The following is a 13960-nucleotide window of genomic DNA, read 5'->3' on the forward strand; positions in this document are numbered from 1 at the left end:
CGTACCCCAACAGAAGATAAAGAATTTATATAGAGTAATGTTGAATGACAAAGTCTTCGGGTTCTGGTAATTATAACCCTAACTGCACTGGAGGGGGCATGCAATACCCATGAATTTTGTCTATTTAAAGCTTGTTGTTAGCAAGTAGACAAAACTTTGTTTAGGGGTCATATTCTAGCGACAACTTTTTGAGGGGCCGAAAATAAATAATGTGTAGCCACGAAAAACTTGTTTAGGAGGTTATTTTGCACACAGAGAAAAACTCGTTTAGGGGTGTTTGGAAATAGTTTGGTCACGCACATGTGTACAGGTCTTATGTTCAACTCCGATTTCTAAAAAAAAAAAAAAAAAATCAAGGTCTAAGATCGCTGTACCTCATATTATACCAGCGTGTTATTTCATTTGATTGCTTAGCTGCAAACTCACTTTATGTTATTTTATGTATTTTCTTAGACTATGCAAATTTACCCAGTTTTAATCTCTTTGAATGTTATATTCTGTAACCTTTGTGATTCATAGTATCACCATTTTCTCCAATTTCAATTTTTATTTTATGTCATTATCTTTGGAATATTTTATCAGCTTATCTATGGCTGGTGCAATATAAACTAATAAGACAAGCGAAATGACAAGGGAAAATAAGAGTAATTTTTTTTCTTTCAATCAGAATGCGCGTAACTTGTTTTCTGGGCGACGCGATGGGCCGATATCTACCACAAGAAAATCACTTACATTTGCGATCTTTAATGCATTATGTAACAAAATTGGTTGCTCTTTCAGTATACAATAAATGCGTTCAGTTGCGTGATAGCTGCAATCATCGACGGCTCACCATCGCCATATATCTTTTTTTATGTCAACTTAAGGGCAGTCAAAACCATATCAATATAGTTTGCCTTCATCTGCACTTTTGTATCTTATACAATAAGGCAATTCAACGACGTAAGGATGGAAGCTAGTGAACGCTTATGTGGTCTAACACTGACTGTGTGTTATACATACGTAGTCTTAAAATATACATTGTTCAGACATCTACTTACTACAGAGAATACATTTACCCATTTGTATATTATAGAGAAACTAAAATGTTTTAAGAGGAAAAGTAATTGTTTTAATTGCAACTCATATTGCAGTATAAATGTATTGAGTAGTTAATTAGCATGATATCATTCAATACTAGCATTATGGGTAAGGAAACTGGCCAGTATGAGTATATAGTTGAGGACTCGAGGTGGCGCTATTGGTTCGTATCTACTTTAAATCGAGACTGGGCTGCTTATAAAATTGGCTCTGTAATGATTTAATTCATCCCATAACATCCGGGGATTCGTATAGACTACTTTCCATCGGTAATGGTTTGGCACCTAAGAAAGGTTCATCAGCAGTCGTTCTTAAAGGGATGGTCCGGGCTGAAAGTATGTATAGCTTAATAAATAGAGTAGAATTCACTAAGCAAAATGCCGAAAATTTCATCAAAATCGGATAACACATGATAAAGTTATTGAAGTATAAAGTTCAGCAATATTTTGTGAAAACAGCAGTCATGAATATTCATTAGGTGGACTGATGATATCACATCTCCACTTGGTCTTTTGTATTTTATTATATGAAATGAGGTTTATTCACATTTTTTCCTCCAAGAACTAGAAAAATTGGGTTGACAACTGATTTAGTGCATTAATTATTGATGCTACTTATCTCATTATAAGGGAGATATATTATTCACACAAGTATGAAATAATGAAAAAAAATATGATTTTATGTAATAACATAAGAAAACAGATAGTGGAGAAGTGACATCATCGGCCCACCTAAGACGATATCTATAACTTTTTTGAAGAAAATCACTGTAGTATAACATGCATAATGCTGTCCCTGGTTGTAACTACTGCACAGAAAAACAGCTTTTTGAATTAGTTTGTTATACCAGAATGAGCACTGACCTAACTCTCCTTCACATGAATATTCGCAGCTTGTGTAAGAACTTTGATAATGTATTAGCATTCAGTAGTAATATCAACCCAGGGGCCAGGACTTGTCCCTATTGGCGTCTCTGAGACTTGGTTTTCTAGTGAAAATGATATGAATCTCTTTTCATTCCAGGTTATGATATAATTTGTAATAATAGGACAACTTAAGAGGTGGTGGTGTTGCAATATATGTCCCTTCTCAGTTAGATTATCAGGTTTGTCATGATCTTAATTTAATGACCGATCATTTGGAAGCTGTATTTATAGAAATTCTGCTTCCTGGTAAAAGAAATTTTGTTCTTGGAGCAAATCTACAGACCTCCCCATGGTAACTTCACAAGTTTTTTAGATGACATGCAAAAGATATTGGAAAAAGCTTTGCTTTCTCATAAATCATTATTTTTGATGGGGGATTTTAACTTCAATCTCTGACACTGCAATGATAATGTTCACGTTGATGACTTCTTGAATCTGTTAATGTCTTTTTCATTGTTACCCTCAATCACAAAGCCTACCAGAGTGACTGATACATCTTCCACACTTATTGATAATATTTTTAGTAATTTGCAACCAGATCCGTCTTCTGGAGTAGTAATTTCTGACTTATCTCACCACTTTCCTGTTTTTACTATATTAGCTTTAGGACAATATAAGGATCCAAATATTTACAACACCCATACTCGCCAAAGCAATTCTGAAAATATTGCTCGGCTCAGAGAAGCGTTAACTTCGGCTGACTGGAGTGACATACTCTTAGATCAGAGTGTTGAGAGTGCCTTTGATAATTTCATGAAAAAAATTAATGGTTCTATATGACGAGAACGTACCTGTGATTAATTGAACAAATAAGAGTCGATTTAGAGTTCCACGCGTATGCCATGGATTACCAAATCCTTGTTAAACTCAATTAATGAGAAAAATAAGATGTATTACCAATATGAAAAAAACAAAGTCAGCATTTTTGTAAAGAAAATATTCAGCTTATAGAAATACTTTAACTGCTACATTGCGCAATGCAAAAAAGCGATATTACTGTGCTCAATTCCAAGCGACTTTAAATAATATTAAGGATACCTGGAGGTGATCACAAATGTTTTTAAAGCTCCACTTACGGTTTCAAAGATAAAACAGGTAATCATAAATGATCAAGTTGTGGATGATAACAGTGTTATTGTAGAAGAGTTCAACAATTATTTTTTTAATATTGGTCCAAATTTACAGGCGGCTATTCCACCCTGTCAAAAAACCTGTGTTGATTTCTTGTCTGAGCCTACTTTGGAATTTTTTTTTTTGCCTACAAGTGAGGAAGAGTTGACTGTTGTGGTTAGATCTCTAAAAAGTAAAACGAGCCCAGGCTGTGATGATATTAAAAATGAACTTATTAAACATGTTATTGTAGGAATCTTGACACCTCTTACATCTTTAATCTTTCAATGTCAAATGGTTGTGCCTAGAAGCATGAAAATTGCAAAAGTTGTGCCAATTTTTAAGAAAGGCAACCCCGAATTGTTGACCAATTATCGTCCAAATTTCTTTGTTGACATCTTTTTAAAAAATCCTTGAAAAGCTCATACATGCAAGGGTCATAGATTTCTTTAAAAAGTCGAATATCTTTTCGAATTTTCAATTTAGGTTTCGCGAGAAGCATACAACTACACATGCCATTTTACACTTTGTTGATAAGATTGCCACTGCCCTGGATAATTACTTGAGCACAATTGGTATATTCTTAGATTTTTCCAAGGCTTTTGATACAGTTGATCATAAAATTTTGCTACATAAGTTATCCCATTATGGAGTGAGAGGTGTTGCCCTTGAGTGGTTTAAGAGTTATCTCACTGACAGGAAACAATTCGTATCTTTGAATAGAATTAATTCCAGCTTCCAAACTGTTACATGTGGTGTACCTCAGGGGTCTCTTCTAGGACCTCTCTTATTCATACTGTATGTAAATGATTTTCAAAATTCATCAAACAAATTATCCTTTATATTCTTTGCTGATGATTCTAGTGTATTTTTTCACATAGGAATCCTCTAACCCTGATAGAAACAGTGAATTGTGAATTGAAGAATGTTATCTTGGTTTATTGGTTCAAGCCAATAAATTATCACTTATTTTCAAAAGACGAATTATATGCTTTTTAGCAATTCCTTAAGAATGTTGCCTGGCAATGTAATGTTTAATGATGTCTGTCTTGAAACAGTAACCTCGACTAAATTTCTTGGGTTAATAATTGATGAGAAATTGAACTGGAAACTTCATGTAAATCATCTCTGCAAACTGTTGTAAAAAAATACTGGTGTTATATACAAGTTGAGGTCAGTTTTCCCTAAAGAAATTTTATTTATATTATATTTCTCATCAATTGTTCCTTACTTAAACTACGGTGTGCTTGCCTGGGACAACTCACTTAAAACGCAATTGCAAAAATTATTCATTGTTCAGAAGAGAGCTATTAGAAGTATATGTAACGTCAGTTATCGTGCCCATACAAATGTTTTATTTCATGAGAATCACTTATTGAAAGTGGAAGATGTTTACTTTATGAAGCTAGGATCTCTTATGTATGATTTTGATTCAGGAAGTCTCCCTTCAGCCCTGGCACTGATATTTAACCCTATCTAGGCCGGGGTATTTTGGGAGTTCCTATGGCCGGGGGGGGGGCCTCCCAGGCCCCCCCCCTAAGATCTCGACTGTCGACCGCGCGATCGCGCCGAAAATTGGCACGCGGGTTGCCTGGGACATAAAATACAAGATTGTATAGTTATTTATTTCATGCGAATTGTTATTAAGTAATTAAGCTAATTTATGTGTAACTAGTATGCGAAATCATACTTTTTCCTCTAACTCCCTAAATAAAGCTCCAAATGTACTAATTTTTGGTATACAAACTCTTTGTGGTGTCCTTAGCAAGTGTACATGAAAAAAATTGTGATATCAAATCGTTTTCTTATGTATTATATTGTTTTTTGCAATTTCTTATGTATTTCCTTGTTTTTTGACCTTTTGTTTTTCATTGTTTTTTCAATGAAATTTGTTGGGGACTCTTCTGTGATCATAAAAAGCATAAAATGAATACATTTACACTAGCAAAACTAAAAATAATCATACATTTATGAATGTTGGTTGAAAACACAATTTGCAGTGACTTTGTACACGAAATCACGTTTTTGAGCAATTTTCGGTCTGACATGCACTTACATAATGTTGCGTAATTTCGAAACCACATACCCGGGTGACACAAAATTGGTCTCAAAAGTTGCGCAAGACTTGAAAGTAAAAAGTCGGTGAGCGGCGCGGTCAAAAAATTTCGCACGGCGAAAATATCGCGCGATTTGTTGAGGAGGGGGAGCCTCCGAGGCCCCCCCCCCGGCCTAGATAGGGTTAAGAAAAATAGTCAAGTACACAACTACAATACTAGACAATCTTCCACTCTCCATATATCTCGTGCAAGAACAAAGTTCACTTTGGGCACTCTAGTTTTCACTGGACTCAGGTTTTGGAATGCACTTGACCCTGACATTACACATGCTGTCAGTTCTACGTGTTTAAACGAAAATTGAAATCTTATTTACTGAGTAACTATGGAAGTGATTCGTAAAGCCTATTTTTGTGTGTGTTATTTATTAGTTAATGCTAATTTATCAATACGTTTCATCCCCCTTTCCCGGGCCTGGCTGGTCCCTGTCCCCATGTTCCCTTGTTTTGTCCCTTTTGTACATAAAATAATGTGTCCCTTCTCTCCCCGCATCTCTCTTTAGTTATCATATTATATTATATTGCCATTTCTGAGTTGTTTACCTAATGTTCTTTTAATTCGTAATGAGGAACCTTAATTTACAAGCATTGCTTCACTTAGGTCTCCTCGTCTTCCTTAAAATTATTTCTTTTCTGTCTTAAGCTGTATAATGTATTAAAAAAACAATGTTTTGCATACTCTGTTTGTATGTATACCTGTATGTTTTATCATGGACTCTGCTTATTTCAAACATGTACACAATTGTATGTTTGTCATGTATTCAAACTCAAGGTTGGAAGAAAAATAAAATGAACTTAATATTCATGACGACTTTTTTATTTTGCTAACCTTTAAACTTCATTAACTGTATTATTTGTCATCCGATTTTTCATGAAAGTTTCGGCATTTTGCTCTTTGTATTAAGATATGAATATTTTCAGCCCGGACCATCCCTTTAAAATCGCATATGATCAACTTAAGAACGGCTTTATAAAACGGCCAACTGCTGGTGTAATCGAGACTGGCCAGGACCATCCGGGGGTAACTCTCATAAGTGTCGCGCCGGCCGGCGCGTGCGATATACTCAAATATGCACCCCTAAATGGTGTGAAGATAGAGAAATGGCTAACTTGATAGGCGATTTACCAGTAAATGGTGCTGAAATGCAACCCTTTTTGGCAAAGACGTCGACGACGCCTGCGTGCCTGAAACGGGACCCTTTTCGACGCCTTTTCTGGACGCGGGTGCGTAGCGAGTGACCCCGCGCCCCCCCCCCCTCCCCCGGGCGTTAATCCGCTCTAATAATCTTTGATTCACCAGATAGTGATAATGATGAGAATTCGAATGGAAGCGTTGTGGTAGATTACAAGGGAAAATGATGGCATGGTACCTTGGCCATGAAATTGGTTCAATGATAATCCACGCATGTGGAGGGGTTCGGGTCAATCACAAAATATATGATTTTTCCAAAATGGAAATTAGCGATATGATTTAAATGAAGCGAGCTAAGAGATTACAAAAATATCTAGACCCTTTTCTTGGCCCCATTTTAAACTTTTGAGCCCCAATTACTAGTGGGCTGTCTTACAGATTAATGAAACCTAAAAGAGTCTTGGGGCCTTCACACGTGAATCTTGAATTATCATAATGATTGCAATTCGTCTTTCATGACTGTGATTCAGCGTTTGTGATTCTAAATGTTCTACTTTGGGTTCACACGTGCCGAGTATTCGTCATTAGCCGTATTTTTCACTGGAATCATCATTCAAAACAATTTTTTGCCGTGTGAAAGGGCGGATAGTTATCTCGGGTTTTTTTTACTTTGTTGTATATAAATCCGACATAGACACAAAACTAGCTGATTTTTTTTCCTATAGAAAGGCTTTTATAAGACACTTTTTGTGATTTCAAAATGGGTTCCTTTACAGAATCCAATCAAAATGACCAGCCTTGTTTGCAGGAATAAATAATATGTCAAATGATTCTGGAAGAAAATGTGTAATTGCTGATAAATAACAATACAGCATTATACATGTTATACACACTGCCCATATTTGCTTATTTGTATTGGTAATCTTCATTGCGCAGGGGTCGTTGAGATCGTTTAGTACGACAAAAAATTACAAGGAAAATAAAAAAAAATATGAAAAAAATTGAAGGCGGCGGGGGTGGGGGATGAATCCCTGTAACCCTGTAACCCCCCCCCTCGCCCCCTGTGTATAAGTTACTGTTACTTATTATCTTCAACCTCTTCCATACACCTGAGCATAGTCTTTAAAGGTCAAGTCTACCTCAGGAAAATGCTGACTTGAATAAAAAGAAAAAAAAATTAAAGTAGCATAGTGCTGAAAATTTCATCAAAATCGGATGTAAAATAAGAAAGTTATGACATTTTAAAGTTTCGCTTATTTTTCACAAAACAGAGATATGCACAACTAGGTGAGCCAGTCGATGATGTCCATCACTCACTATTCCTTTTGTTTTTCATTGTTTGAATTGTTCATTTTTACAGATTTGAAAATAAGGACCAACTTGAATGAACCATATACTATTAAATAATTATAATTCCACATGTCCATGGAGGAACTCACTTGACAATGAGGAGAAAATTAAAGTATTTCATATTTCATGAAATAAAATACAAAAGAAATAGTGAGTGGATGACGCCATCAATCTCCTATTTTGCATACCGACTATAATTATGTGCATATAACTGTTTTGTGAATTAAGCGAAACTTTAAAATGTCATAACTTTCTTACTTTACACCCGATTTTAATGAAATTTTCAGTGTTATGCTTGTTGATTTTTTCTCCTTTTTTCAAATCAACTATTTTGTTTGGGTGGACTTGTCCTTTAACTATCCGAGAAACCCTTTAATGAGGGGTCTGCTTCATTAAGGACTTGGTATGGTAACAGTGCTCCGCAGCCAATCAAATTCAGTGTTTTGTGATAGTCATAATGATGTTAAATTTACCATGATCGTAAGTCGTTATGCAGCAGGTTGCAGATATATATCATATCAACTCTGACTGTTGGTCTTCATTATTGTTTTCTCATTTTTTCGATTTTGCTCTTCTTTCCATTCTCTTTTCATTCTCTTCGCCCTCCTTTCTCTTTAGTTCTTTCTCCCCTTTTCAGTTTTATCAATCTAAATTCCATTCACCCTCTCCATTTAAAAAATATATCTTTACAACAATTTGTTATTATACCTATTGTTTTAAAGAGAGAGAGAAAGAGAGAGAGAGAAAGGTAGAGGGGATATAGAGAATATTTACTTCTTCAGCTTTTGATATCTCTGAACTCACAAGAGATATCAAAGGGTCTCCATTTAAAATCTAAATAAATCTATTGGCAACTATTTAGGTACATATTTAAGTTATCTAAGGCCGGGGGGGGGGTGGATCACCAAATAGTTGTTTCAAGTTTTCACATAATCTGTAGAGCATAAAGTCTACATAATTTTGTTGTGATGTCTTGGGGAATTAGTTCTGTTGAAACACAACATAAAATACCATATTTATGCAGACGACATAGTTCTGTTGAAACGCAACATAAAATGCCATGTTTATGCAGACCACACCCAATTCACTCATGATTTCTTTTAATTTGGATCAACTATAGCTGCAGAAAGTTCCATCCATCGTCTTGAATGTTGCATGGTTGATGTTCACAATTGGCTGACTTCTCACTCCCTTAAAGGTCAAGTCCACCTCAGAAAAATGTTGATTTGAATCAATAGAGAAAAATCAGACAAGCACAAGGCTGAAAATTTCATCAAAATCCGATGTAAAATAAGAAAGTTATGACATTTCAAAGTTTCGCTTATTTTTAACAAAATGGTTATATGAACGAGCCAGTAACATCCAAATGAGAGAGTCGATGATGTCACTCACTCACTCACTATTTATTTTGCTTCTTATCGTTGAATTATACAATATTTCAATTTTTACCATAAGGACCTCCTTGCCTGAAGCACAAAAAGTTATAATAATGGAATTCCACATGTTCAGGGAGGAAAGAAACTTCATTTCACATGACAATGATGAGAAAATAAAAATATTTCATATTTCAAACAATAAAAAACAAAAGAAATGGTGAGTGAGTGAGTGACATCATCGACTCTCTCATTTGGATGTAACTGGCTCATCATATGACTGTTTTGTGAAATGAAGCGAAACTTTAACTTGTTAAAATATCATAACTTTCTTATTTTACATCCGATTTTGATGAAATTTTCAGTGTTATGCTCGTTGGATTTTTCTCTTCTTATTCAAACCAACTTTTTGTTGGGGTGGACTTGTCCTTTAACATGACACAATAGAACACTATTCTTAAAACAAATATCACCATTATCATAATTTTTTGCTCTAGATATCTGATTTGGATGATAATAAAAAAAATATTGACTGGCTCTTCTTTCGGGAAACATTAAATATATTGTCCTCGTCTAGAGACTCGGGCCAATATGATTCTTTTGCTGGCAATATATTTGATGTTCCCTTCGAGGCCAGTCAACATACACTACCGTTGTTTATACATGAGTCTATTGTGTTTAGTTTACAGCATACCGAAATTCCATCTTAAAGTGCCAAAAATGAATCGAAAACTTTTCAAACCCGTCATTTGCTTTTCTAAGTTGATTTATTCCAAACGAATCCGTCATAATTATGTTTATTTGTAGTGTACAACCATATATAATACAGACTTAAGGGGCACTTTAGGCTGAATGTGATTTGATCAGACAGATGAGTGATGTAGATTCCTCAATGACATTTAACGAGCAAAGAAAAAGAGGATCACCTTAACTTTGCATTAGATCACAATGTGCTTATAAGCACAATCCTGCTTGTTGTAAGCATATTGTAATTCAAAGAGTATACGTATAAGAAAACATGGTACCATACAATATAAATCATGTCAAACCTACGTTAAAATGAAGCGATTTGAACAGAGTAAAATCAGACAAAACACTGAAAATGATAGTTGCCACAATGGCAACGTTACAATCATTGAAACTCATTATAAAGCGGGTCCCTGAATTCTGGTCTCCAAATAAAGTGAAAAATAGGTCTCATTGTTGATTTGCTGTGTAAGATAATCATTGTTGAAGCTGGATCAAAATTTGACGGTTAAATATAATAAAAAGGATTGTGAGACCTGGCATCATGCATGTAACTAGTTTCACAAATTATTCCTAAAATTTGAATATCATTGTAACTTCCTTATTTGTTAATGAGTTTTCAGCATTTTTTTGTTCGTTGATTTTAAAGTCATTGGTTAACATTGGTTTGACTTTTAAAAAAACTGAGCTAGAAGGTCACACTTGTCACCTGTGTCTGTGATATGTTACAAAAATGAAGCCCAGAAAAAATTGCGTTCGAGAATAATTATTTAGTGCTTCAAAAATTGAAATATAAAGTGACCGGAAACACCATCGTAATTTCATCCCATACACTTATGTGTATTATTTACGCGTCTATAAGACACCTATGTACAAAATCAGGGTTTGCCTTGTAGTTTTAGCTTTTCACTCTCAATAATGGTTGTTTTCAGGGTTTATTAGTTCTAATACATGCACTTGTACACATGTTTCATCTTGGTTTGAGATTTTTTTTAAATCGGCTGCTCACAAAGTTAAACAATACCTTTAACTATATATCTAAATGTACTAAGCTGTTATACGATCCCTTTACAGGGGAAAAACACTAATTGTAGTTTTAAAAATGCCTTTCACCATAAAACATCAAACACGTCGAAATAAACACATACGTCACTAAGTTACTTTGACATAATTATAATATGGTACAATATGATACATTATCACCCGTATCAGACATCTGAGCTGGTAATTTCCAAACCGTATTGCCCCCCCGGGGGGGGGGCACTCACATTGACGAGTGGATACCATGCGCGACCAAAAAAAACACGTAAAAAGGATGTCTTTTTCACGATAGCGCACGTTACGTACGTAACGTGATAAGGGTGTCAAAAACACAAAAATAATGAAAAAGGTTATCTATTTCGCTAAGAAAATTACGTGTTTAGGGTCGAATTTGAGAAGATGATAAAACAAAATTAAAATGTTTTATAAAGGATGTCCTTTTTGCCCCAACACTACGTGTTTATAGTCCGATTTGCGCGAGGTGTAGAAGGTAGGGTCGTACTAAACCAAATAAGGTAAAGCCGACGACCGAAGGACCCGTAACAATAAAACATTCCTGTACTTGTTTAGGGGTTCATTTCAGGGAATATTTGCCAAGAGTATCGTTCTGTTTCCAATACTTGTTAAGGGTAGGGTTTCACACGCCAATACTTGTTAAGGGGTGCATTTTCAGAATATGGAAATTACGTGTTTAGGGTTTTTGACCCAAAAGCCCGGATGTGAGACTGGTCTTTTTAGTTTTGAGGATGCAAACACTAGAACCGGGCGCTGCCTGGATATGCGTCCCTATATAGGAATGCGGCCTTATGAATTAGATAAGTGCAGAGCTTGATATACCAGTAAACAAAAAATACAACCATATCCTTGAAAAAAATAGATCAATTTTCATTTTTTTTTTTTGCTCTAGATGACTGATTTGATGACATTAGAAATATTGGCTGGTTCTTCTTTCGGGGAACTTAGTCAAATAAATTGCCCTCGCCTAAAGACTTGGGCCAATGTGATTATTTTGTATGCAATATGATGTTCCCCTCAAGGCCAGTCAATATTATATAAATATAGAATAAAATGTGAAAATATCAAAATTAGAATTAGAATTTTAGCAAAATGAAATGTACAATAAAGATAATATTCAATTCGAAATAAAAAAAAAATCAGCACAAATCGAATACGTACTGGACTTAAGATCACAATTATCTTATGATTTCTTCAATGGTAAAATCAGTAAGATGGTAAAATCATACTATAATATCTCGGAAGTAATGTTAGCAATATAATTGGAAAAAAGCAGTAATAAATTGTTATATCAAGCCTATGTACAATGGTAGTAAAATGATTTATATTAAAACATTATCAAGAACATGAAAATCGTATATGTATCAAAGTTAGTGCATATCTATTGACCATATCGTTGTCTAAACCACGCACTATTTTTTATTTGATTACTGTACAAACCAGTAGAATGTTTTATGAACACAAGGCGAATTGAACGAGATTTTACTGAACCCAAATCTCATTTTCCCCCCAATGAAATAAATTCAGAAATCCCAATACACTTCTTAAATGATAAGCTATTCAAACGACGTGGAGCTAATTGAGAGTCGACTTCATATAATAAGGGCGCTCTCCATTTCATCAGGGGATGATGATCCTTTAAGTTATTCAAACGACATGGAGCTAATTGAGAGTCGACTTCATATATAGAGGGCGCTCTCCATTTCATCATGGGATGATGATTCTTTAAGTTATTCAAACGACATGGAGCTAATTGAGAGTCGACTTCATATATAGAGGGCGCTCTCCATTTCATCATGGGATGATGATGCTTTAAGTTATTCAAACGACATGGAGCTAATTGAGAGTCGACTTCATATATATAGAGAGCGCTCTCCATTTCATCAGGGGATGATGATCCTTTAAGTTATTCAAACGACATGGAGCTAATTGAGAGTCGACTTCATATATATAGAGGGCGCTCTCCATTTCATCAGCCTGGGATGATTATTCTTTAAGTTATTCAAATGACATGGAGCTAATTGAGAGTCGACTTCACATATAGAAGGCGCTCTCCCTTTCATCAGGGGATGATGATTCTTTCAAGCTAACTTCGTCATGTTCGTCATTCATCGTCGGGGAATAAACTACACCCGTTTCCTGTCCTCCTTTTTTCAACACCTTGATGATTTTAACCAGCAGTGTAACGAGTTTTTGCAGTAGCTTCAGGCCCGAATATATGAGTTTCATAAAAATGATCCAATTATCCGACTGTAACAGGACTTTAAGATCCTTGACATACGTGTATGTGACATACGTATTAATGATCGTTTGTGGGGCAGCTTCAAAAAGGGATTCCCATGTGCTTATGAATTTGGCTATGTCCGTTATCGACATTCTCCTGTATTCAAGGAATGAGGTACGTTGCTCAATAGTCACCATCTCTTTCGGGTTATCACCGTGACAGAATAAGTAATTTATCCAACGCACCCAGCAGTAACACGCCAACACGAGCACCAATATGGGCCCGAAAAAGATAAAAATAGAAAAAACACAATCAATCAGGACCAAAGTCAAGACTAACGTGGGTTTGACGCCATCTGAGGGAGAGAAGGATTGATTCATGAAGATGTGTGAAAGAGTGAAACCTATCAGTGGAATATACGACACAAGAATTTGCTGAACGGTGACTTTACCGTAAAGTCCTTCATCTGAAGTACACCGGTCAAAAGAAAGCACCGTTATCCACAATGCCTGGAATCGGAACGATAGAACCAGAAAAGCTATCAGTATCCACGCAAAGTAATTCGGAATTGTGTCATCTCTGAAATATCGATCGATCAGTAGAATGTCAGTAATGATATCAATGACGACATTCCATTGCGTAATAATCCTCATGAAATCAGTTATTGCCGTTATTATTGGTGAGATGTAATTGTAACAAGACTTGCAACACGATGTGAAAGGCGAACAACATTTTTTGCACGAGTTGCAACATTTCTGGCAACATCCGCAACATTCGCAACATCCTGCTTTTTTCCCATCTTTACCTTCCGGAACCTTGGTAGATTCACCCTGGGCCATGGCGGTCATA

Source organism: Lytechinus variegatus, chromosome 10 (genome assembly GCF_018143015.1).
Source record: "Lytechinus variegatus isolate NC3 chromosome 10, Lvar_3.0, whole genome shotgun sequence".
Taxonomy (NCBI): domain Eukaryota; kingdom Metazoa; phylum Echinodermata; class Echinoidea; order Temnopleuroida; family Toxopneustidae; genus Lytechinus; species Lytechinus variegatus.